Below are 27676 nucleotides of genomic sequence, written 5' to 3'. Positions count from 1 at the left end.
CTTGAAATAAGGTACTAAGTGCTATTAGGCCTTGGCTTTACTTCAATAGCGATTATCCTGGTGACAGATTTCCTTTAAAAGCTCACCTACAGCAGTGAAGAAAAATGGGTGGGTTGCTATCGAAACCTGGAGTAAAACTGTGTATGTGGAGGCTAATGGCCTGCGAGCTTCTATTGGCTGATAAGGGTTATGTGACCAAGCTTCTATTGGCTAATGCATTTTTTGGGGGAATCTCTCAGGAACGGTACATCCTAGAGAGCTGAGACCTGGTCTAAAACCTTCCCGGACACCTAATGTACCTGTGTGCCAAATTTCTTGATTGTAAAGGCAACAGTGTGGATTCCTTTAGCGGACATATATACATACACACATACACTCAACTTTATATATTAGATGTTTATTGTGAAGAACTAAAGTTTATTCAACATTTAAGACAAGAGAATTTACAGACAGTTCCTGTGGAGGCAAATTTCTTAATTGGAGACAGTGTGGGGGCAAATTACTTAATTGGGGGCAAATTACTTAATTGGGGGCAGTGTGGGGGAAAATTACTTAATGGATGGCAGTGTCGGGGAAAATCACTTAAAAGATTGAAGTGTCGGGGCAAATTACTCAATGGGGGGGGCAGTGTGGGGTGTTATTACTTGATTGGGCAGTGTGGGGGGCAAATTACTTTGTGGGCAAAAAGTACTACATGGGGAACAGTGTAGGGGGAATTACTACATGGGAACCAGTGTGGAAGAAATTACTGTATGGAGCAAGGGGGGGGGGAATTACTATATGGGTGAAGTGTGGGGGAAATTACTATATTGGGAGTGTGTGTAGGAAATTACTATATGGTGGCAGTGTGGGGAAAATTACTATATGGGGCAGTGTGGGGAAAATTACTATATGGGGGCAATGTGGGGGAAATTACTATATGAGGCAGTGTGGGGGAAATTACTATATGGAGCAGTGTGGGGCAAATTACTATATGGGGGTAGTGTGGGGGAAATTACTATATGGAGCAGTGTGGTGGAAATTACTTTTAGGGGCTAAATTACTTTATGGGGGTAGTGTGGGGAAAATCACTATATGGGGAAAATGTGGGAGAAATTAATTACTATATGGGGCAGTGTGGGGGTAAATTACTATATGGGGGTAGTGTGGAGGCGTTGCTATTATGGGACATTTTTGGGGACACTATACAGGTATTATTACCTGGAGCACAATATAGGGTGTTATTATTACTGGGACACTCTAGGGGACATTATAATTGCTGTAGACACTATAGGGACCTTTGGGGTAATTTATCAAACTGGTGTAAAGTAGAAATGGGTTAGTTACCCATAGCAACATATTCCACCTTTTATTTTTGACAGCTCCTTTGGAAAATGAAAGGTGGAATCTAATTGGTTGCTATGGGCACCTAAGCCAGTTGTACTTTGCACCAGTTTGATAAATGACCCCAATTATGAGAACTCTAACGTGTCTGTGTAACAAACTCTGTAGAGACGAGATGCGGCTGAAAGAATTTGTCATGGCGTTCTGGGTCAAACGGAGGAGAAGAGGAAAGAGAAGATCTACATGACAGGAGATTTCACTGGAAGTAAGAGGTATGTGATGCTGTATTCTCCTATATGTAGTGCTGGCTCACTACTGTGACCTGTGTCTCATCTTCTCCTCCAAGTCTTTATTTTTATCATAATCATATGTATTTTAAATTTGGCAACTAAAATTTTAATTTGTCACCTGCAGTCCTATGTAACAGCCCACATAACAGTGATAGCTTTCTGTGTGCAGATAATGTAGTAGATATTCCATGCAGTCCTATGTAACACCCCACATAACACAATAGTTCACTGTATTATGTGGGGTGTTACATAGGACTGCAGGTAACATCTATGACATCTGTACTCAGAAAGTTATGAGATGGTGGGGGTCTGACTCCTGGCACCCCCACCAATCAGCTGTTTGAGGAGACAGGGATGTTAAGCTGAGCACCGCACCCTCTTTGCTCCTTACCAAGCACAGCGCTGTCCATTTGATAGCACAGCTCAGACCCAATCACTCAGATGGGACAGAGCGGCACCTAGACCATGTGAACGATGTCATATGGCTTAGGAAGAGATTGTGGCGCTTACGAAGCACCGCAGCCTCCTCATACAGAAAATAGAACTAAAACTAAAATGAAGGGGAAAGGGGGGCCGAGTTGGGAGGAAAAAATTTAGATTGCTGTTTATGTGTAGTAATGAAAAAATTTGTATTGTTCGTTTCTCTAAATTGGAAAAAACAGTAACATACTTCATCTAAAATAATCCCGCAGGGAAAGAAGGGAGCCAAGTCTCTGCCCATGTGGCCAAAAATGTGGAATTCTTAAATCAAACTTTGCCAAATAAAACATGCTCTTCATTAATGCAATATGTGGTTTGGCGCATGGTTTATACCATTTATACTACCCGTAAAGATGCTAGGGGTCCAATACATTTCTATGCGAGTATGGACATTATAGAATTATAACCCTGTGCTATAGTGACCCAGGCATTATTTGGAAATAATCCCCCCCATCTGTCCTCATTTTTTGTTGGAGATCACTTGTTTGTCCCTCACTTGTTTGCTGTCACTGTGGACTGTGGCAACCCACAGATTCATACACCAGAGGTCCTCAGTCTCCACTTTCTTTTTCTTGCTTGAGATGATTATGGTATTCTCTCGAACTTTACTGGGCAATTTCACATTCATTTCCACAGAAAGGTTCACATAGGAATAATAGGATAGGAATAATGCTTGCACAAGTTGGGCCCCCTCTTCTCAAGGACTCCACAGCAGCTGGTGTTGCTTTTATGGTTATATACCCTTTAGGGCATGTCTTCATTCTGCCAGGTATATCACTTATTCTCACAATTTTTGCAATATAATAGATGTAGAACGTTACTATCCTAACCTAAAAATATTTGTCTGGGCTGAAGTTCTGACCAGAAGAAAAAGAAAACATGTCCTGTTAAACATTCACACATCCCTATCACTAACCAATGGAGATCAAAACCATGTTATCCTAAAAACAAATTATTTCTCTTTCCAAAAATAGTAACTCTAGAGCACCTTGGAACACAGGCCATGTGAGAGCAGAGCCAAAACCTTAATTCTGAGGAGATGAAATTCCACGTCAGCTGCCAGTGTCAGAAAAGCCTGCTGAGTGCCATACAAAGGCTTGCACAATCCCTCATCTAAGGTTCTTATTATGTCTTCTATTAGGCTTTATTATAATAAGGCTTTATTTAGCCCACATAATCTTGGTTATCTGATCTCCGAAGGCCCCAGAATAAGTAAGAAAATGCATGAACTGTGCTTAAAAACTGTTTCACACTGGCGCTTATATCCTCTAGACCTGCCACTGACGCCGCGGTATTGCAGCTGCTGCAAAGAACGAAAAGACTACTATTAATGATTAGGTTCCGCGCGACAATCTCCCACACTCCCTACAATACCATAAACAGAGGTAAAACGTGGATTCCAAGTGTCGATACAATCATACATATATGTACCTGTATAAATTTCACTGTCGCTTATCTGCGCGTGCCAATCCTCTTTTATGTGCTGGTATTTGTATATTTAAGTTGGAAAAGGAGCCCTATATACTTTCTAATGAATGAGATTGCCCCGGCCGGTGGTTAGCCCTGTTACTGTCAATCATTGCCAACCACTTACTGTAGATATGGCCATATGTACAAAATACATAGCAACATAATACAGGAAAAAGTAGCCCACCTCCAGCGATAGTGTGGCAAGGTGAACGAGCAAGTGGTTTAATTATCCATATATTATAAAAGATGCTGAAAGTGGTCCCCGTACACGTCTAGGCATCTTTGGGCACATCAGATTATATAGGCTGATGCTGCTTGCAGCTCTTTAACAGTAATGCTGGGGATAGTGTTTGTGATGTTTTCCTTGCGTTCATCCAGAAGATGTGGATTGTTAGCGGACACTTTGTTTTAAAGGGAACCTGTCACTGGGATTTTGTGTATAGAGCTGAGGACATGGGTTGCTAGATGGCCGCTAGCACATCCGCAATACCCAGTCCCCATAGCTCTGTGTGCTTTTATTGTGTAAAAAAAACGATTTGGTACATATGCAAATTAACCTGAGATGAGTCCTGTCATTGACTCATCTCAGGGAAAGGACACATCTCACGTTAATTTGCATATGTATCAAATCTTTTTTTTTACACAATAAAAGCACACAGAGCTATGGGGACTGGGTATTGCAGATGTGCTAGCGGCCATCTAGCAACCCATGTCCTCAGCTCTATACACAAAATCCCGGTGACAAGTTCCCTTTAAATTTCCCCACAGATAAAAATCGTACTTGGACAAGTCTGGGGAAGGTAGTGGCCATAACTCCTTGCTTACAGTTCGCGCCTCCATATTCAGTTCATGAACCCGTGCCAGTGAGTTCCATATTGGCCCATCTTGTTGGAAAAAGCAGGACATTTTTCTTCTGCAGCATCACTGTTGAAGAGCTGCAAGCAGTATCAGCCAACATAATCCGACGTGCCCAAAGATGCCTAGACGTGAACGGGGACCACTTTCAGCATCTTTTGTGACTTGTGGCTAAATAAAGGAAGCAATCTACTTGCTCGTTCATCTTGTCATACTATTCCTGGAGGCAGGCTACTCTTTTGTGGGCCACCCTGTATGAAATAATACAAAACTATATACAACATTGTAGTTCCTCTAGGTCTGGGGTACTGCAAACATTCTGGGTTACACTTAAAGGGGTTGTCCCAATACAGTCTTTACTCCCAAATTCTCCTTAAGTACTATAAATCCTCACTGGAAGGGTTAAGGGTCTTGTAGTTTTGGCAGAGGTACCTTTATTCTTACAAACCCAACTTTTCACTCGCTGAGTGCTGCTAAACAGTAGATGACATTGTGGGAGGGATCTAGAAGGGGCACATATGATGGAACTACAGACACTATTTACTACAAGTTCCATAATACGTTCTTGACATTAGGAAAGCCAAGTAGAAAGGACAGTCCAATAACAGGAATGGAATCAATGTGTCAATAGTACAAAGATAGATCCAGTGGTGCATTCTGCTTTACTGTGCATGCTCATCCTCCAGTGAAAGCCTGCAAGGACCCATGCTGAAGAAACTGCAAGGGGCGTGTAACGGATCACCTGGCACCCCGACCAGGTACCTCCGTTGAATGAATGCTCCTAGTGCTTTCCCGAGGACTCCAAGCACTCCACTTGACACCGTACGCACTGCAGACCCCACGAACTGCCGAAGCTTGGTTGAGGTCTCACCGTCTCCTACCCACCCTGGACCTACGACAAGGCTCCAGGCTCCAGTGGGTGGACCTCTCCTAAAACCAGAGATCAGGAACAGCCCTTAAAAGAGCTAGTAGTTATAGCCAGGGGAGTATACAGGTATAGCAATCCCCACACACATGAGACGAGGCTCTATGTTGAAGGTGAAACAGGAACTGACTGTACTTCACGTACAGCCTCTTTTATTCACAAACCAAAAACATAGTACTGCCCACAGGGGTTTGAAATACAACCAATCAGTAATTTACAACACATACAATGTAATTACAGCCCATCTGGTGTACACGCCCCTAGGGGACCAGAATGAAGACTGTGACATAGGACAGATAAACAGCACTTAGGACACACAGACACAACACATCCCCACAATGCATCATGGTTTCCTCCTCTCTGCCCTGGCGACACCCGAGGCGTAATCCAATTATCTCTCAAGACAAAGAGAAATCTCCAATACACATGTTCAGACAACAGGACAGACATCACCCTTTAAACACACAATGGGACAATAGCACAATAGAAACACACCCGCATATTCCTCCCAAGCTGACAAGTTACACTTATTATAAATTGTTACAACTTTGTGAGTTTACATTGGCCATACATATAACTTACATTAATTCAAACAGTATAACGTGGGGACAAACCTATCCAAAATTCACTTGAATCGGTTCAGGGGTTTAAAAGTTAGTATATGGCCCATATTCCTGGGGCAAGAGGCCAGCAGCCAGTCCTCTCCAAAACCCAGTGGCGAGGTCGGTTTCGCCACAGGGCGCCAATCAAAGCTTTTACAAAATTCTCCCTTTCATGGAAGAAGTAAGGGAAAACATCACGAGTCTACCTGCTGAGAAGTTATATAGAGACACTTCAGAAAATAACATTCATGGGCTGGTAGCATGTACTGGTGCTATATTGTTTTGTAAAATAGCTCAATCCTTTTCCTGAGTCTCTGACAATTCCACCATTTAGAATACTTGAATCTACATGCAATTTGATTATTTTTTATGGTACTTTATTATGAGGACTCTCAGGAAGTCATGGAAGTCTCTGATCATCTAGAGAAAGATATGTATGTATCCTAGACTTGAACCACTGCCTGCACAGATACCATCTTCTGACATTTGTATGACAGGGCAGAAGATCCATTTAAAACATAATTCTGCATCTTGGGTTGTATCAAATCCTCCACACAAAGTTCTGTTTGAACTGTTTTCCTTCAATACTTAGGCTAATTTCACATGGATAATGTTTCCGTATGGATGTGATCGGTTTTTACAACACACAGCATCCGGACTGAACCCTGACCCACCTATGTCAATGGTGTGTGCACATAGTGGGTGTAGCTCAGTGGTAGAGCCATTCATTGCCTGTATGAGGCCCTGGCTCCAATCCTTGGAATCTCCATGTTTTTCTCATACAGTATATTGTATGCTCTTGTGAGCAGGACCCCCATTCCTTAATTGTTGACTTGTTTGTTGCCATGTAATGAATGCTTCGTTGTGTATATCAATCCTCTGATTGTAAAGCGCTGCAGAATATGGGTCAGTTAAGAAAAATGTAACAGCATCCATGTGCAATCCATCTTTCACTAGTGTTTGACAGGAGATGCCGTGGGTTATTCTTCAGTTTGTTTCTTCACAAGCATAAAAAATGGATGCAATCCAGATGGAAAAATTGAAACACGGAACGAAACCGCAGACAAAACTGATTCAACTTGCATACAAAATCATCCATTTTTCACTGAACAGACTCTGTTCCGCATGAAAGCATAAGGGTAGAGTTTCCATGAGGAATGCTAACCTCCATGTGTTAACAAAGCATTTTGTTTTACATGTTTATGTAGATTCCTGTAAATATTTTATTGTTATTGGGTTTAAGCGCATGAATCAATCCTTAGAGACCAAGCAACTGGATATATGTTTGTTTTTTCCATTTCTATTCATACAAATGACTAAGTTGATGTCTTAAAATTGTTATCTTACTGCCCCCTGTGAACTCTACTATGCAAGGTTTCCAGTAATGTTAATGGAGGCTCAGAATTCTCGTTCCCTGGGTACTTATTTTGGGGGATATTTGTGCCAAGCAGCACATTGCAGCCCAATAAATGTGTTAAAAATTCAGCCTCCCCCAGATAGCTTAATTTTGACTGTAGGCTTGAGCCTCACTCTCTTTTCTTCTTAGTAAGATAAATATAGAGAATATAGGGAGAATGTCAACCTCTTGACAAATGACCAGAAATACAAGATGTATTAAAACCATTCCTGATGCAAAGGCACAATGTAGACAATTATTCTTCGCAGTCAACAGGGTAAGGTTTTGGAAACATATGTGAAGCCCATCTTAACCTTGTGAACCTGAATTAGTTATATTTTTTACAGAAGATATTTGGATTTTGCAAAGGAGCTAATAAACATGACTCTCTTTCCTGGCTATTTCTACTAGCTACTCTGCAGTGAACAGAGGGTCATTGTGCGGAGACCTGGGTGTATGGAGAGTGACATACCATGTGTGACCAGCAGATGGACTTGCACATTGCTATACATTTTGAACACCAGGTGGTGCTAGACCATGTAAGTAAATGTTAAAACTGTTCACTGGATCATTTTAATAGCATGTAAATGGTAAATATAATTAATATGTAAAGGTGGATCAAGCCCTTTAATAAAAGAAGATTGTTCTTTAATAAGCATCTGTCATCTATGACTAGGGAATTTATTCATACTTGTTTTTAATAGGGATATTCTAATGTCTATTGTTCCCTCCAAAATATGTAACAGATAAGAATAGAACAGAATGTAAGCCAGCTCCTGTGCCTGAACTAAATATGGTTTATAGGGAAACCAGTCATCATGAAGAGGCTGCAATATCAGGTAGAGAGTCCATGGGCAAGAGTGGCGCTGTTAATGAAAAAAAGCACTTTTTTGAAATTCTCATACAACCCATTTAATTGTTGAGTTAAAAGTAGCCTTTAAGGGGAAAGTGTCCCCAGTTTTATAGTGATCTAACTAAGGGCATCATAAACTAGTGTCAGACCCCTTAGCTAAACGATGGGTCACTCTCTTCAATTTCCCAAGCTGTTTTGCTAAAATCTTGTATTAAACAGCTCCAGCGCATGCCAATGAATCCTGATATTCATGAGCTCCCGGCTGTCCCTGCCTACCTGCTGCTGATCTCTGTTGGAAAAAACAGTCAATCAGAGGGCAGTGGGTGGACAAAGCCGAGAGCTTATGCATATCAGAACGCAATGGCATGTTCTGGAGCTGTTAGGATAGAAAAGCTAGGGTGGCATAAAACTGGAAACAGATTCCCTTTAAGGAATCTCCCAGAAACATGAATCCTATTAATCGTAGAGCACATTCTTTTAGTTCCATATAACCTTTACAGTACTTTCCACTTTGGCTTTATGGATGTGTCACAATCACCACACTTTACTATTTGTCAGGAAGCATGATATATTATATAGCTGCATTTACAAGACACCAACTAATTTTACAGCAGAAAACTATTTTGAACACAGGAAGCTGAAATACAATAACTGAAAGTTACTCGCCCCTGACCAAAAAAAAAGAAGAAAAACACCTGAAGCTGGCTCCACTACACACTCCAATCCAAATTCAAAAGCATCGTATCTTTACAGTAATAATTTATCCACACATAGTTAAACTGAGGTCATAGCTTGTATTTCATAAGAAATATTCAAAGTGTTTTCATTTGTTTTGGAGAAAAACATGTAAGGAGCTTAGAACCTGTCTGAATTTGTATTTTATTGTCTTTCTCTTGTTCTTGGTTAATGGAACCTTTGCAGTTGTATATGAAGTCTACCTGCTGGCAGCATGTTATAGAGAAGGAGGAGCTCAGCAGACTGATAATGAATAAACCATATTTTTCGCTTTATAAGACGCACATTTCTCCCACAAAAGTGGGGGCAAAATAGAAGTGCATTTAATAAAACAAATACTAGTGAGTGCCTCCATTATTGAACCGCTCTCTAGTATGCAGGAGGCATGGAAAGAGGTGACTGTAGTGCTGCTGGTGCTGACTGTACTCCCTGGTCTTCCTCCGGTCGCCGTGCTGCACTGTCCTGATGCATACAGCAGTATGCATGCACTATGACCTGACATTGTATGCAGTCAGGACACAGTGCAGTGGGGGCCCGGAGAAGTGAGTGCTGGAGATACTGCTCAAGTGAGTGATGGTGGAGCAGGAGACACAAGTTTATTTTAGCTCTGATGGGGGTCTGATCTGAAAATCTGATGTGGGAGTCTGATCTGGGGATCTGATATGGAGGTCTGATTTGAGGACCTGATATGGGGGACTAATATGAGGGTCTGATATGGGGATCTGATCTGTGGTCTAATGAAAAATTTCATCAGGTGCATCTTATAAAGCGAAAAATACAGTGGTTTTATGGGAAAAGATTGAGCAAAACTTTTAGGGGGATATTTATTAAGACAGATGATTTTTTAGCCATTCTTGACTCCAACTGTGTATTTGGAGGATGCACTAAATTTATGCAGAGGTGCAGGCCTTGGCGCATCCACTCGCTGGCTGTATGACAGACTAAAATCTATGGCAGCCTCCTAGGTGCTGTTGATTTCTGTCTTAATTCATGCCAGAAGCTCTGGGGCTCTCTCTGTCTTTCCCTGCCACCCCTAGATGGAAAGCACATCAAAAACTAGCTAAGGCACCAGTGTTAATATTTTCTGGTATTGAGATCTGTCATAGGGTCTCAATACCGGACAAAAACACTTCCGTTTTGTCCCCATTTATTGTCAATAGGGGCAAAACATAACTGAACAGAACGGAATGCTCCAAAATGCATGATTTAATTATTGGTCCATTCTTCGGGTCCTCTTGAACCATTCTCTCCCCCTCTTACCCTAATAAAAAATCTGAAACCAGAGTTGGATTAAATCGGCCACAGCAGCCGTTTTATTTTAAAATACATAACTTAAATAACAATAAGCTAATCCAGACGAGGAAGGTCCTAGAAGCCCCAAATTTATTATTAACCACCAAACAACCTGGCAAATCCACCTTGCCTCCAGCCGTAGAACACCAGCTCGGAGACACCAACTGATGGACGCCTCTCCGAACCAACCAAGTGCCCAACCATTAGAGTCCAGCCCCACCATTGAACCCTCCTATTCTCAAGTACCAACCCATACCACCAGCTTTGAGGACCTCCCCCCTCCAACAACGCGCAACTTGACCCCTTATACCCTCAAGCTTGCGCGTTCCTCCACAGACCTAAAGCCCTCTCAATCCCTCCTTGTAAACCCAGGGACCACAGGTCAATGCCCACTGCATTAAGGTGAACCCCATCCGACCTCCAAAATTCTCCTACACCCGACTCTAATTCCCAATGCCTGACTGCCACTGTCCCATTCCTGGCTACAAACTTACCAATCGCCCTGTTGTACTTAATGCGAGCCTTATTAACACGTTCCACTGACCGCGCCTCCCTCCACACATGACGAGGAACGATGTCAGACCACACCGTAACCATGGCTGGAAACAACGACCACAAACGCAACAGGTCAAACTTATGTGTATGGGGGGATACTAGTCCCTTATTGGTTTGGAGCTTACTCTGTTTTTATACAATTATTTGTAACACCGTAGTGTTCCCATTATGTGCTGTTTTTGTATATGTTTTTATTGATATACCATTTAATGTTTTTGGATATCAAATAAAGGAAATATTTAATGAGAATTGTATTTAATGAGAATTGTTCTCTGTGTGGTTGCTCTTTGAGCTGTGTAGGTGTTAATAAGGTCAAACTTAATGTCTCTAATTAACTCCCTAACCAGTTTCATCCCCAAGTCGTTACCACCGACATGCAAAACTAAAATGTCAGGGGACCTATCTAAACGTGCAAAACGATGCACCTCTCTCAAAACACCTCCCCACAACATACCTCGAGACCCGAGCCACTGTACGACCACAACGCCCCTCTCAAAACCCAGTTGACACCCATTCGGCCAAACATCGGTCCTAAACGCTTCCCAATAAACGAAAGTGTGCCTAAGGATCCACACTAATGCCAAGGAACCTGCTAAAAATAGAAACAAATAAACATATCACCGCTCAAACAATAATTTATTCCAGACTACCTAACCTCAAATAAGATCGGAACCTGCCAGACTCCCATCTACCTATCCCCTTAATAACATCATCACTCATACCCAGCCTTGCTGCCTCTGTCGCAGCCCCAATCCTAAAATAATGGCCTGTAAAATCTTTTGGATCAACCTTCAAGCCTATCAAGCACTTCCTGAAAACTGCCACAAACTGAAACCTTGACAAAAAGGACCCATCTTCATGTCTAAGAAGAGGGCCGCTACCAAAATTCATACCCGACCTGTACTCCTGCAAACACTGCACAACGAACACTCTAGAACCGAAAACGAGCTAACACTGCGCCCTCGTCCCTCCCTATCTGTCTTGGACACCCGAATCCTGACCACAACCCTGTCCTGGTACAGATCCACATCCTCCCCATACAGCCCCCCACACAGAACACTTCTGCACACCAATTCTCCCAAACAAAAAGCCCCCAAAAAAGCCAGCGAAAAAGCCAACTTAAATAAACATACTTCACCCACTGGACTACACACTAATTCTGCCTGCCCCACAATTTTTAGCAATAAAGCAAAAGAAACAGGCCTCCTATCTTCTGTGCGCCTACCCCTCCTCCAACCCTTCAAAACTTGCTTTACTAAGAAAGCCTTTGAAACGTCTAAGAGACACAACGTAACTTGAAACCAAAGGCCAAACCCGCAGCACATCTATTCAACTGTACGACTGACCAACCCTCTTCTTTAATATGCCCCAAAAATGACAAAAGCGGGACATCCCCTTCATCTATTCTCGCCGCCACATTCTCACATCACCGCTTCCAAAAACTCCAGGCTTTTTCATATGCTGCCCATGTACCTGCACTCAATGATGCCTGTAGAAGGCCATCTACTGTACCTCCAAGAGCTCCCACAAGGACTCTGGACACTCACTCCTTCGGAATCTGCTTCTGGCAGATGACGAAAACGCTCCCACTGCGAACGAGAGAGGGCATCCGCAATGCAATTAGACACCCCAGGCACATGAACTGCTACCACCCACGCGTTAAGCGATAAACAAACAAACACCAGATGCTGCAACAACCGAACCACCGGAGGGGATGAGGCGCTCAAGCCATTGATCGCCTGTACCACCCCCAGATTATCGCAATGAAAACGTATCTTCCTATTCCTAAATTTATCGCCCCATAAAACAAACGTGAGGACAATCGGAAACAGTTCTAGGAGAACCAAATTCCGCACCCAGCCCCGTAAAACCCAAGATTCCAGCCACCGACCCACGCACCATTGGCCATGGCAATAAATTCCAAACCCCACCCCCCAGCTGCATCCAAAAATAATTTTAAATCAAAACTGTCCACATCACCCATAACCAACGCTTGTCCATTGAAATTCTCTAAAAACCCCGCCCAAACCTCCAGATCTCTCTTCAATTCCCGACCCAACCTAATAAAATGTGGAGCCTATACCCCCGCAGTAGCCCCCGCCAACCGTCTACAAAAGATCCGTCCCATTGGCATAATGCGGCAAGCGAAGTTCAACTTCCCTAATAAAGACTGCAACTCACGCAGATGAATTTTTGGAGACCTCCTTGCCCGTTCAACTTTCACCTGAAAGTCGCCCACTTTTTCTTCAGGGAGCCGACATTCCATTCTTTCCGTATCTGTTACTATACCCAAAAATTTTTATTGTGTTGACAACGGTACCCCAAAAAACGACTGCAACGTGCTTAACAACAAAGAACAAACCCACAAATCCGCCGGACCTAAGCAAAGAAAATCATCCAAATAATGGATGATGGACGAACAACTCGCCACATCAGCCACTACCCATTCCAGGAACGAACTGAACACTTCAAAATAAGCACACAACACAGAGCAACCCATTGGCACCTATTTACAAAATACCACCCATCCCAAAAACAACCCAGCAAATGTAAACTATCTATAGTTTTCGCACCCATGCCACAGCCGCATCAAATGATGTATAAGCCAATGAACAAAGTTCAGGATCAATACCATCATTGACCGACGCCCCTTTTGGAAAAGATAAATGGTGAATCAGCCGAAACTTGTTTGGCTCATTTTTAGGCACTAAACCCAAGGATGACACCCACAAATTGACTAATGGCGATTCCGCAAATGGACCATCCATCCTGCCCAACAAAACCTCCTTCGCCAATTTTTCAAACACAACTTCTGGAGGCTCTAATGCTAAATGCTAATTTTTCCGCATGCTAACCACCTGTACGGGATTCGACGGTATACTAAAACCACATGTGAAACCCCTTTTTAATAGCACTGCCGCTTCTGGCGTAGGGTATCTATTTAGATACTGTTCCATCCTTTCCACCCGCTTTTGCAACGGCGTCAGCCCCTCTTTGCCTATTGCTTCTGAAGCATCGATTGGCTCCATGATCTCCGACGCAATATGAGCATTCGTGTATAAATTTGCATTTTGCCACAAACTTGCAGCTTCCCTCATTAAAAAGGAAGCACAGCCCTTTTGCGGATACTGCTGCGAAACTAACCTGACTTGACCCCCCTGAATCCCCTGAAAGAAATGCCCCTGCCTTCCCGACGCTGTCACTCTTAACCATAAACCAATGTCTTTATGGTCCCACCTTATATTAGGGCGAACCGCTTTCCTCTGCCTAAAATGCTCATAGTAATGGAGCCAACCCAAACCCCCATAAACCCTATACGCCTCCCCTATCGCATCTAAATAGCAGAAAAGGGAGGAGCAACACTCAGGTGCCTTTTAACCAATAACACTCGCTAGAATGGCAAAGGCCTGTAGCCAATTTTAAAAAGTGCGCGGGATCAATCTATGCCGGCGCTTTTCTTCTTCTTCCCTCTTACCCTCATCCTTCTTTGCTCTATCCAAATTAAAATGCTCTAACGGAAGTAACGAAAATATATCAACATATTCCCCCTTCCATATACGCTCCTGCACCTCCTGCCTCAAATGCGCCCCTAACGGGCATTCAAAGCATACGTAAACCTCCCCTTTTGCCCCATCATCCACCTTAAGCCTATCGTCTTCCCCCCCAGCCTGAGTCTGCACAGACACTGATCCCCCAGCCTGAGACAGCAGACTCCCCACTGCCCCAACACCTATACCCCAAGCCGGTAACAGAGATAAGCCTGTTCCCCCTAAATTATTAACCCAACCCGCGAGGCTGCTCAAAAGCTGCCCCAGACCTCCAACTAGCTCCCCATGACTCCCTCCAGCCCCGACACCCTCCGGGCTGCTAACTAATGAATGCAGGGATCCCCATAGAGTCTCACCTGGCTGCCCGGGTGCTGTGAACCCCGCAGCCGATGGTCTTGGCTTCTGACATTCGTCCCGTCCTGGCGTATCTACTCCTCTTTGTCCTGATGACCCGCCGCTGCAAGACTGCACCCCAGCTTCGTCCATACTGGGTGTGCTCTGCATTGACCTGGACTCTTCCTCTTCTTCCATATGTGTAGGGGCATCCACTTGAAAAATGTCTCTGTGATGAGGGCTGTGCACACTGCTGACCCCTAGCTGCACAGCCTCGGTCCTCCTACTGTTGCCTCCTCTCCCATGCTGTGCGGGCCTCCCAGCCACCCCCAGAGTGGCAGTTCCTGCTCCTGATCCCATGCTGTCTGCAGGTGAGGACAGGGCAGTGGCCCCCCTGCCCTGGGCTCCGCTGCACTGGGAGATTCCTCCAATGCCGAGAGGACGCATGTTTGAGCTGCCTGCCTTCCCCCCTTTATGAAGGGTCTCTGTAGGGGCTCTCTATTCGGTGCCGAGCCCTGGGGGCCTCACTAGGGCTAAGGCACGCCAGCGGACGTACCCGCCGTAGCCGTATCACCTCTGGCTGCAGGCCTGACTCATCCGCCACCTCCCCCTGCAGCATGCAAGTTATTTGCTCCTGCAGCCACTCTGGACCACGGGACTCCACTGCCGCCCTCAACCTCTGGATCATCGTGTCCACGGACTCCACAGGTACCACAGCTTGTCTCAAATGTATGTAACCTAAAATAGCACCCATCTCTCAAACTGCCCTCACTTATAAATCCTTAACCCCTCCCCTCTGGACACCCCCCCCCCCTTCACCACTATAATTAACCCCTTTGTTCCCGGTCCCCTCGCCAAAATGTAATCATGTGGGCCTCCCCTAAAGCTAAGGCCCAAGTACGGCCCTTTCTTTCTGTTCCATTTTCATACCGTAGAGCAAACTGCAGCATGCTGTGGTTTGCTTTCCGTCCTCGGATGCGGAGCAAAACGGATCTGTCATGACCCACAATGCAAGTCAATGGGGACGGATCCATTTTCTCTGACACAATCTGACACAACAGAAAACTGACCTGTCCCCCATTGACTTTCAGTGTAGTTCATGACGGATCAGTCTTGGCTATGTTAAAGATTAGGCTACTTTCACACTCGCGGTTTGGCTTTCCATTTGTGAGATCCGTCATGGGCTTTTATATATATGTACATATAGTCCTCAGACTGTTATTGCCTTATCTTGACATATGTCTTATAACCCCATAAAACTTAACTTTTATTACAGCTGTAACAACTTTTGCTGACCATTAAACTATGCATTAAAACCATCAGTCGTGTAGCCCATTTTTGTTATTGTGTCCTAAACTTCTTGCTGTCACACTACTCCTAAAGTATAATAAGGGGCTGGCAGCCGGGCGCTGGCTCCAGGCTTCCTACTGTCCCAACTATACCTAGCGGCCAGTTGCTCTTTAATTATTAGACATTTGGGCTACACTTCTGTACTAAAATTCAACCCTCAATGACTGCCCCCCGACATGTTTCGCCAGCTACCCTGGCGTCTTCAGGGGATAGGGCAGTTTGCGCATTGGTGGGCGTGGCACGGATCTTTTATGACCTGGCAGAGTTGCGTCATAGTCAGCAGCCTATTAGATTGGCTGTTAGTCATTATTTTAGTCTCATTCTTAGTTCCGAGTTTCATCATTGGTGCTGGGATTTCCGACGCTCCTCCCCTGGAGCGTTAACTTACCAACTCTCGTACATGTCTGCAGACTTAGTCTTCTTTTCATTGCGGAATCTCATCCTGCGCATGTCTGCGGACTTAGACTTTCTTGTTGCGGCATATTATCTGTGCACGCTCGAGAGACTCCACTATTTCTGTACATGCCTAGCTTCTTATTTCTAATTAGTTATGTACTTATGTATTAGAAATCTGACATGATATGAAAAAAAGGGATGATCCGACATATTGCAACATTAACATGATTTACTTTACATTTCCTCAGAATTTAATTATTATTATTAATTTAATCATGTCTATGTGATATTATTTGGAAGGTCCTTACCTGATAAGTTCTATAAATATTTTGTAGATTTACTTAGTTATTAATATCAATAACTTACTTAATCATCGTGGTCCTTTTTCATAGTTTATTTTTACTTCTACATTTTTCAGAATTGTTATCATTCCAATTTACTCAATCATGTATACATAATGTGACAAAATTATTTTAAATTAATAAAACACTGCCAACCCAATTATAAACCATGATTTGTGACTTACTTGATTATTAACATGATTTTCCTTACCTAATTAGTATGTTTTTTTGATGTTCATATTTTAATCTCAAATACAATCGTGTAATTATTTAATCATGCATATGCATCCTATTATTTATATTTTTTATTAATTATTATATGTATATTGTTGTATACACATATACGGTAATTTCCTTACAATCATATATAACATTATTTCCAATCATGTATTTCTATCTAGGACACTATGACGAATCCGCCCAAAAACGCGAGTGTGAAAATAGCCTAATACAACCGGATCCGTTCATAACGGATGCAGATAGTTGTATTATCAGTAACGGAAGCATTTTTGCTGAACCCTGCCGGATCCCGCAAAAACACTAGTGTGAAAGTAGCCTTAGGCCTCTTTCACACGGGCGTTGCGGCAAAATGTGCGGGTGCGTTGCGGGAACACCCGCGATTTTTCCGCACGAGTGCAAAACATTGTAATGCGTTTTGCACTCGCGTGAGAAAAATCGCGCATGTTTGGTACCCAAACCCGAACTTCTTCACAGAAGTTCGGGCTTGGGATCGGTGTTCTGTAGATTGTATTATTTCCCCTTATAACATGGTTATAAGGGAAAATAATAGCATTCTGAATACAGAATGCATAGTAAAACAGTGCTGCTGAGAGCAGGAGCGCACGGCGTCATTGGTTGCTATGACGCCGTGCGCTTCATGCCGCCGCTGCACTACAGTAATACACTCGTATGATCCATACGAGTGTATTACTATAGTGCAGCGGCGGCATAAAGCGCACGGCGTCATAGCAACCAATGACGCCGTGCACTCCTGCTCTCAGCAGGATGCCAGGCCGGGATACCACGGACCGTGTGCATTCGGCCTAAATCTGTGTTAGTGAGCACTTCTCCTTTGCCAAGATAATCCATCCCACCTCACAGGTGTGGCATATCAAAGTGCTGATTAGACAGCATGAATATTGCACAGGTGTGCCTTAGACTGCCCACAATAAAGGGACACTCTGAAATGTGCACAGTTTTGCCTTACTTGGGGGAAGGGGGGGGGGGGGGGGGGTCAGAAAACCAGTCAGTATCTAGTGTGGCCACCATTTGCCTCACGCAGTGCAACACATCTCCGTCGCATAGAGTTGATCAGGTTGTTGATTGTGACCTGTGGAATGTTGGTCCACTCCTCTTCAATAGCTGTGCGAATTTGCAGAATATTGGCAGGAACTGGAACACGCTGTCGTATACGTCGATCCAGAGCATCCCAAACATGATCAATGGGTGACATGTCCGGTGAGTATGCTGGCCATGCAAGAACTGGGATGTTTTCAGCTTCCAGGAATTGTGTACAGATCCTTGCAATATGGGGCCGTGCATTATCATGCTGCAACATGAGGTGATGGTCGTGGATGAATGGCACAACAATGGGCCTCAGGATCTTGTCACGGTATCTCTGTGCATTCAAAATGCCATCAATAAAATGCACCTGTGTTCGTTGTCCATAACATACGCCTGCCCATACCATAACCCCACCGCCACCATGGCCCACTCGATCCACAACGTTGATGTCAGCAAACCTCTCACCCACACGACGCCACACACGCTGTCTGCCATCTGCCCTGAACAGTGAAAATGGGACTCATCCGTGAACAGAACGCCTCTCCAATGTGCCAAACGCCATTGAATGTGAGCATTTGCCCACTCAAGTCGGTTACAATGACGAAGTCAGGTCCAGACCCCGATGAGGATGATGAGCATGCAGATGAGCTTTCCTGAGACAGTTTTTGACAGTTTGTGCAGAAATTTATTGGTTATGCAAACAGATTGTTGCTGCAGCTGTCCGGGTGGCTGGTCTCAGATGATCATGGAGGTGAACATGCTGGATGTGGAGGTCCTGGGCTGGTGTGGTTACACGTGGTCTGCGGTTGTGAGGCCGGTTGGATGTACTGCCAAATTCTCTGAAACGCCTTTGGAGACGGCTTATGGTAGAGAAATGAACATTCATTGCATGGGCAATAGCTCGGTAGACACTCCTGCAGTCAGCATGCCAATTGCACACTCCCTCAAACGTTGCGACATCTGTGGCATTGTGCTGTATGATCAAACTGCACATTTCAGAGTGGCCTTTTATTGTGGGCAGTCTAAGGCACACCTGTGCAATATTCATGTTGTCTAATCAGCACCTTGATATGCCACACCTGTGAGGTGGGATGGATTATCTTGGCAAAGGAGAAGTGCTCACTAACACAGACTTAGACAGATCTGTGAACAATATTTGAGAGTAATGGGTCTTTTATGTATGTAGAAAATGTTTCAGATCTTTGAGTTCAGCTCATGCAAAGTGGGAGCAAAACCAAAAGTGTTTTGTTTATATTTTTGTTCAGTTGGTAAGGCTGAGGTTCAGCCTGCATTTGTGGGAGGGGCTTGAGCCTATTTAAACCCCCACTTACCTCATCACAGTGGGCGTTCCGGTTCTTGGTGATTCACTGGCTAGTGTTCGTGTGTTTCCTGGTACCTACGGTCGCCTCTTGCAGAGTTCGTGTCTCCTGGTGGTAAGTAGAGGGGGCTCTTTCGCAGGGCAAGGACTACGGCGGTCTGGCACCCTCCCTCCGCCTCATGCTACCGGTGCATTCCAGCGTGGAACGCACGGGTTTCCGGGTCCCCTCCTCCGCTCGTCTCCCTGTGTTTCCTGGCGGTATGGCGTCAGGGGGCGCACCCGGCAGCCGGCCGGCTCATCCATGCCGGGGAAGGGGGGGGGGGTTTTCCTGGTCTGGCCGGCTCACCTCGTTCCCGGCATGGTGGAACGCACGCACTTCCTGGTCCCGGTCCCCGCCCGCTCCACCAGCTTTCCGCCGGTGGCAGCAGGGACGAATCTGCGCTATCCGAGGTTTGTGTTCCTGGGCGAGGCTGCACCTCGGGTCTGGCATAGAAGCCGGTGCACATAGGCGTGCGTTCCAGGCTGGAACGCACTCCTTTTCCGGCGCTTCCAGTGACGTCACCCGTCCCCTGCCCGGTCTCCCTGGCTGCAATGTCAGCTTGCGTTCCACGCTGGGCGCGGGCTCACGGGCAGCCAGGCCAGACGGGGAGAGGGGAAAGAAAAGGGAAAAGAAGTATAATAAATAAAGTAATAAATAAATGAAATAAGTAAATTAATATAAAGTGTGTACAGAAACCCGCCACATAGTCTGTGTCAAAAAAAAAATAAAAATTAAAAAAGGGGAATGAAAATAAAAGTACGTTCTGCAAAACCCGCCATATAGTCCGCATAGACATAAACGTCAAAGAAAGAAAAAAAAAAAAAAAATGGATATATATATAGAAGTATTTACGGCACAATAGTCGGTATCGTCAAACCCCCTTAAAAATTTTTAAAAAAAAATAATAATAAATTAGAAGTATTTACAGCACAAAACCCGCCATATGGTCGGTATCGACAAAACCCGCTATAAAAAAAAAAATATATATATATTTCCCCTGTTTAGACAAATATAGGTGTCCCACGTAGGACCGATCTGGCTCCACCCCACCTCGGGCACCTGGTTACGGCCAGGGTGTCTGGTCTTCCTGGTTTGCCCAGGCCACCGGGTTTGGTCATGTTGCCAAGTCTTTGTCGGCCGGTCACAGTCGGGTGTCCGGTCACGGTTTGATGGCGCCTCCTCCTTCCCTGGTACGCCTGGGGCTCGGTTCACTCCTGGTACGCCCAGGTCTTCACGTTTTTCTTGTCTGTCACACGGGTTCACGCACCTGTCCTTTGGCTTTCAAGTCTTCCAAAGGGGCCGTCCTCGGCTTCTCTCCTGGTCATTCTTGCTTTCCGTAACTCCTAGGTTCATGGCTTACCACGGCCCTTCGCGGGCCGCTGCTACGCGCAGCCTCTATTTCATGGCTACGCGCCTTCTCTCCTGTCAAACCGCCTGGTACGCTCAGGCGGCTCTCTTTTCGGTCAGATGTTCGATCCGATGCGCTCGGATGGTCACTTGGCCTTAGGGTGAGCCCCAGCCCAGTTTTCCGTTCCTTTCGGTCCTGTTCAGGTAAGTTCGCACTGGCACCACCTCGGTCCCAGTCAAGTCATAACCACGCGTTAATTGTCTTCGTCTGTTCGGTTAGGCCAGGTTCGACTGAGCCGTCTCGTGAATTCCGTTACCGGTACGTGTCTCTCTGTCATTGCACCAATCCAAATTCCAGTACGTCGTCACCCTCTCTTTTTTTTTTTTTCCTTTATTTTGTCATACCTTGTATTTTTTAGCTGCTCTGCCATGTCTCGAGCCTCGGACATGGAGGACGGCCTTTCCATATCTGGCTCAATCGTGTCAAGCCAAGCGGGTCCCTCATCCCTTCGGAGCTGGACCATCCCAAAACTGTTGGCCGAGTTAAACCGAAGAGGCATTCCACATCCGGCCACCGCAAGAAAGGCAGAGCTATACAAACTGCTCATGACCAGCCCCAGCATCGCGGCAGTGCAGCCGGAGGCGTCGGCCATCCATTTGTCCCTGGTGCAGCTACAGGCGACCCTGAATTCCCTGGTGGACTCGGTGGCGGATGTTCGGGCAAGGGTTTCGGAGCTCGAATCCCGGCCACCCGTTGTACCCCCGTCTCCCGTTCCGCTGGTGACTCCCTCTACATCAGGCTGGCTGGCTACAGGTACGCCAAGACCCATTCCACATGTGTCCCCCTCTCACTTCATTCCTGATAACCTTAAGAGAGACATCCTGGCAGGGAAAGATGTCAATCTGGCATCAATCCTCATTGCCGCTCAAGATGTTCCCGAGAACCGGGTCATCAACTGTGGCGATGTGTCGCTGGTCCTTCGGGCCAAGGATTCGCGGCTCAACCGCAAGTTGTCCATCCCGGAATTTGTCCTGGCCTTCAGCCTCTTCAGGGACATCGTCTGCACCGCACAGCCAGAGAGAAGAGAGGAGCTGGACAGCTATTTGTACCTGGTCACTGACCTAGGGCACAAGTATGGTGGGTCGGCCTTCTATAACTACCACCGTTCCTTTGCAGCTAAGGCGGCGGCAGCTCTGGCCCAGTTCCAGTATGTCACCAGCTGGTCCTTGATTGACACCGAGCTCTTTTGCCGTCACTTCGCTGGCCTCAGGGCTCCCAACTGTGCGACGTGTCAGTAGATTTTCCACTCCTCGGAATGGTGCCCCAATACCGCGCACCCGTCTCAGGACAGGGCCATTCCGGGGACCTCCGGGTCATTTCCATCCAACCCCTTCACAGACAAGCTCGGCAGACCTATTGTCTACCTGGGGAAGAGCCAGGTCTGCAATAACTTTAATTCAGGGGGGTGCTCATATGCCAGCTGCAGGTCACTCCACGTCTGCTCCCTGTGCTTCAGGGCGGTCCGCCTGCCCAAAGAAATCTTCTAAAGGTTCCTGACTAGCAGACATCAACGTGGACCTCTTGGCGGCACTCCTTCGCGATCACCACGATCAGGACTTCGTGGCGTTCCTGTTGGCAGGCTTCCGCCAGGGGTTCCACACAGGGCTCATCACTCTGCCGCAGGTGCCCTGGGAGGGCAGGAATCTGCTGTCCGCCACCCTGGACCCTCCAGCAACTAGCGAGTTGCTCCAGTCGGAAGTATCCAAGGGGTTCCTCATAGGCCCGTTCCCACGCATCCCGTTTTCCTCATGGCGCATTAACCCCATCGGCTTAGTGGCAAAAAAGAACACTAATAAAAAAAGATTAATTTATGATCTGTCCGCCCCTCATGTGTCCGGTATTCCGAGCCTTAATTCTCTGATTCCCTCGGAAGAATTTTCCATGCGTTATTCCTCAGTGGACGACGCCATCCAGGCCATCCTGTCGCATGGTAGGGGCGCTTGGCTGGCAAAGGTTGACATTGCGGATGCATTTAAACTCCTTCCCATCCTGCCGCAGTTATGGCAATTCTACGGCATTGAGTGGGCCGGCCAGTATTTTTTCGCCAACAGGCTCACGTTTGGATCCAAGAGTAGCCCATGGTTATTCGACCAGCTGGCCAAGGCGCTGCATTGGATCCTCATCCATCACGGGGGCCTCCGGTCGGTCATCCACTACCTGGACGATTTTCTTGTTGTCGAGGATCCGCAGAGCGGGTCCGGCATACTCACCATCCTCCTCGGATTGTTCGCCAGTCTGGCTGTTCCGATCGCGGAGTCAAAGACTGAGGGTCCTGCCACGAGGGTCTCATTCTTGGGCATCGTCCTGGATTCGGTTCTGTTGCAAGCCAGCCTACCGGAGGAGAAACTCACTCAGTGTCGGGAGGTCATTTCCCATGCGGCAGCCACGGGATGCCTCACTAGAGTCGAGTTGCAGTCTCTTCTGGGGCGGCTCAACTTTGCCTCCAGGATTATGCCCCAGGGAAGAACCTTTGTGTCAAGGCTGCTCCAGCTTCTTGCCTCAGCACCTGAAAAGGACAGCATCATCCGATTGGACGGCCAGGCCATGGCAGACCTGGCCATGTGGGAGTTGCTCCTGTCCCGATGGAACGGCGTCTCCTTTTTCGTATCACCTTGGTCTTCCTCCTGCCCGACCATTTTTTCAGACGCAGCTGCATCTTGCGGCTACGCTGCCATTTGGGGTTCCCAGTGGCTAGCGATCGTTGGCCCAGTACCATCTTAGAGGAGGCTGATTCCATCCGCACCTCCTCTCTGTTGGAGTTGTACCCCATCGTGGCAGCTGCTCAGGCATGGGGCCACCTCTGGGCTAACTTGCCGGTGATGTTTGTGACAGATAACCAGGCCTTGGTCGACATCTTGGCCAAGGGCAGGGCCAAGTCCCCCAAGATCATGGCGCTGTTGCGCCAGCTGGTTTGGCTGGCCCTGTCACATGACTTCCATGTGCATTGTAGCCACATCCCGGGGGAGAGGAATGTAGCAGCCGACGCGCTGTCTAGGTTTAATTTTGAACTCTTCTTCCAGGTCATGCCGGAGGCCGAGCCACGCAGGTATCCCACCCCGCCCTTCAGTTCCCTGACAATGGACTAGGCATGCTCGTCTCTTCAGCAAGGGACCTGGCGCAGCAGTCCCTTGCCCCAAACACGGCCAGGAACTACCTTTCAGGCCTGAAAACCTTCCAGGAGTTTTCACATCTGCACCCGCAGGCTGGCCTGGCGGACATTCCTTACATCATGGCCTTCATCGCCCATTGCCACCACCAGTTACACCTCTCCTACAACACCATTAAGTTGTACCTAGCAGGCGTCCAACACCACACCATGCTCCGCAACCCAGGGGGCGGGTCCATTTTTTCTGCGCACGCAGTCAAAGCCACCTTACGAGGGGTCCAGAAGGGTGGGTCCAATCCCTCGTCCCGCAGGCAGGGCGTCACGGGGGAGATGTTCCGGAAATTATCTTCAGCCCTGGATGGTGCTCCTTTTGGGCCCTTTTCCAGCTTAATCATCAAAGCTGCCATGTACTTAGCTTTTTACGGCTTCCTTAGGCCAGGCGAGTTCACGTGCAGTACGGCGGGACGGTGCAGCCTGCACAGGGAGCAGCTGGTGAGGGTGGTTGACCATTACACGCTGAAGATAATTATCACCAAAACCAGTCAAACTGGTGGAGGAGGTCCAGTTTTTTCCCACTAGTAATGAATGGTGCCCGTTACAGGTGTTTGACCAGCTCATCTTCGCCCTCCGGGATGCGCCACCTCACAGCCCTCTGCTACCCCATCTGAAGGGAGCTCTCACCACGGCGCAATTCATCAGCCACATCCGCACGGTGGCTGCTGGCTTAGGATTGGACTCAGGGGCGATATCCGGTCATTCCTTCCGCATTGGTGCAGCCTCCGCGGCTTCCCGGCAGGGGGTCCCCGCCCACGTCATCCGAAAGATGGGGAGATGGCGTTCGTCTTGCTTCACCAGATACATACCTAACCCGCAGGTGGAGATTTCGCAGGCATTTCGGTCTTTGGTGTTATAAGGTAATAAAGTCTTACACCTTAACTATATTGTTGTCATTTTGCCCCTTTTAGGCTACTCTCATACCCGGCTCCAGGCACACCCCAGCCGGTTTAGGTTCCAGGCAGGCACGCTGCCCAAGTTTCGTATTAGCCTTGACCACAAGTTGGTAAGGCTGAGGTTCAGCCTGCATTTGTGGGAGGGGCTTGAGCCTATTCAAACCCCCACTTACCTCATCACAGTGGGCGTTCCGGTTCTTAGTCCCACCCACCCATTCCCTTCATTTCAAGGGTCCTCCTTAGGGTAGCCCCCTTTTAGGCTACTCTCAAACCCGGCTCCAGGCACACCCCAGCCGGTTTAGGTTCCAGGCAGGCACGCTGCCCAAGTTAGCCTTGACCACAAGTGTATATATAGAACTACCTTCTTTTGTATACCAAACACCCTGTTGTGGAAAAAAATAAAATTCCCTTCAAGACCTGGATTTTGGGTACTTGCAGGTACCAGTCTCTTATTCCTTATACAGACTAAATATTGCTGCTATTGTCATAAGTGTTGCGTTTATTTTTTTGTTCAGTGTATATACAGGAAAAAAAGAGACAATGCAGCAGCACTCTGCAAACACAAATAAAGTACAGTAATGCCATAATTATAGAAAATTTCTGGTGCTAATGCTACGCTTATTTAGCAAATTTGAGATTCTTGGCAAATACATTTTGTACAAAATTATTTGGGCCCGTCTGCCAAACGTCAAGGCGATCTCTATAAGACGGGAACCTAACACTAAATCCTACCTGTTATCCTGCTATATGCCATAATGGCTACCATAATACTGTATTCAGGGAGTGCAGGTTCCACATGCATGCTGGGTCCACTCTGCTTTTTACCATTTTTGGTTCCATAACGGCCTCCATTAAATCCAGGGATGCAGGTACCAACATGCATGCTGAGCCCACTCTATACCTCTCCTAGCGACAAATGGCTTCCAATAAAGAGAGCAGGCTACAGCTTTATACTTACTTTAATTAAAATCAGCCTATGGGGCAGACAGGCTAGTCAGGGGTGCAAGACCAACAGGAGTCAGCCACACCTCCGGCTCCAGTACAACTGCAAAAAAAGGGGGTCAGTCAGGACATCCCAATGTGCAGGTGCACGCTGCCATGGCTAGAAACATACAGGAAAAATAGACAATGCAGCAGCACTCTGCAACACAAATAAAGTACAATAATGCCATATAATTATGGCATTATTGTACTTTATTTGTGTTTCCTGTATGTTTCTAGCCATGGCAGCGTGCACCTGCACATTGGGATGTGCGGACCCCCTTTTTTACAGTGTATATATATATATATATATATATATATATATACACATACACACACACACACACACACACACACATATTGTATATACTTACACATTATTAGCCTTTTGCTGAGTATCCAGGCAGGGCAGGGAAATAGGCAACTGTGTGTGGTGGTGTCCTCTATGTAATGTCTTGTATTTGTATCTTTATGGAATGTATATTTGCTTTGTCACCTCTATGTTATCAGTAAACTATTTTTATATATAAGTATCGGTTGTATGTTTCTTCTAGGGTGTATGAAGGACTGGAGGGTGTGTATATGATATACACAGTAAGTAGGTTATATAGGAAACAAAGATAGCCTAGGAACAGAACAAATAGGGAAATAGATATAAACCTCCCCTTTTACCAGTACTAATCACCTTTTTCAATATCAATCTGCTCAGCTCCTCCTGCTCTATAAATTGAAGCTGGTAGATAAGACTGTATTTTCATGGTGAAATGTTTAACACTAAGTGCGCTTCTGTTAAAATAGGCAGGCTGCTAGTAATTATTCATGGAAAACCCCTTTAAACGTTGGGGACCCTTCTTAGTGTACATTGACAATAGTATTGTAATATTCAGGGCATCATTGCAGCTATACAGTTTTTCAGCCTATTAGACATACTCATTCTGGTTGGCTGAATACCCACATCATTTCTATGGTGGGTGTGGTAGTAGGGATAACATGTCAACTCTGGTGGCACTTATCGTGGGATATACAAAAAATTGGGATCAGGAAGGCAGATATATCTGTTGGTCGGCATAGGAATTAGCTGAGATACTGAAATTCACCTGGCAGTCTGAGACTGTTCTCCAGCAGCATTGGGCGCATGTGCACTGTGCCGAGGACAATACACCTCACTTCACTGTGCATGCACTGCACTTTAGGCACAGGTGTACAGACTTAGCTTCATCACTGAGTGCCAGACACTTGGTAAGTCTAAATCTTTTGCGCGGATGGATGAGTTTGCCATAAGCACACTGGGGACCCTAAACCCAAGCTGCATAACAGCATGCTGGTGGTTTAGTGGCTCCAAAGCAGAAGACAAGTTTCTCCGGCTTAGATTTAAAATGGCCACCAGCAACTCATCCTAGAATGTGAGCAGCAATGGTTGCCACCTCTGCAATCCTGCCTATGATATGCCATCATGACTGAGCAGCCTGACAGGAAACCTCACCAATATGTAGTATCTGCAAGTGGCAGAGTATAGAGTGTAGTGAAGCACCTCACCCTCTTAGGCAGCTCTACAAGTGGATGCAACCAGTACTGCTCACATTCTAGGACAGGTTGCTGGCGGCCATTTTAACCCCTTAAGGACACATGACGTACCGGTACGGCATGTTTCCCGAGTCCTTAAGGACACATGATGTATCGGTACGTCATGGGTTTAAAACGCGATTGCGGCGGGGGTTAATCGGAACAGGATGCCCGCTGAAATCATTCAGCGGGCATCCTGTCACAACGCCGGGGGGAAGGGGGGGGGGGGGTCATGTGACCCCCCCGTATCAGCGATCGCAGCAAACCGCAGGTCAATTCAG

At 46.3% G+C, this 27676-nt stretch overlaps 1 protein-coding gene across 1 annotated transcript in view; it reads right to left on the bottom strand.

The window, feature by feature from the left end:
* Positions 1-27676, bottom strand: part of LOC120995292 (angiopoietin-2-like) — a 107159-nt gene that overhangs the window by 53526 nt on the left and 25957 nt on the right. The window lies entirely within an intron of this gene.

The sequence above is a fragment of the Bufo bufo genome, chromosome 3 (genome assembly GCF_905171765.1).
Source record: "Bufo bufo chromosome 3, aBufBuf1.1, whole genome shotgun sequence".
Lineage (NCBI taxonomy): Eukaryota > Metazoa > Chordata > Amphibia > Anura > Bufonidae > Bufo > Bufo bufo.
This window is presented reverse-complemented; position numbering and strand designations above follow the sequence as displayed.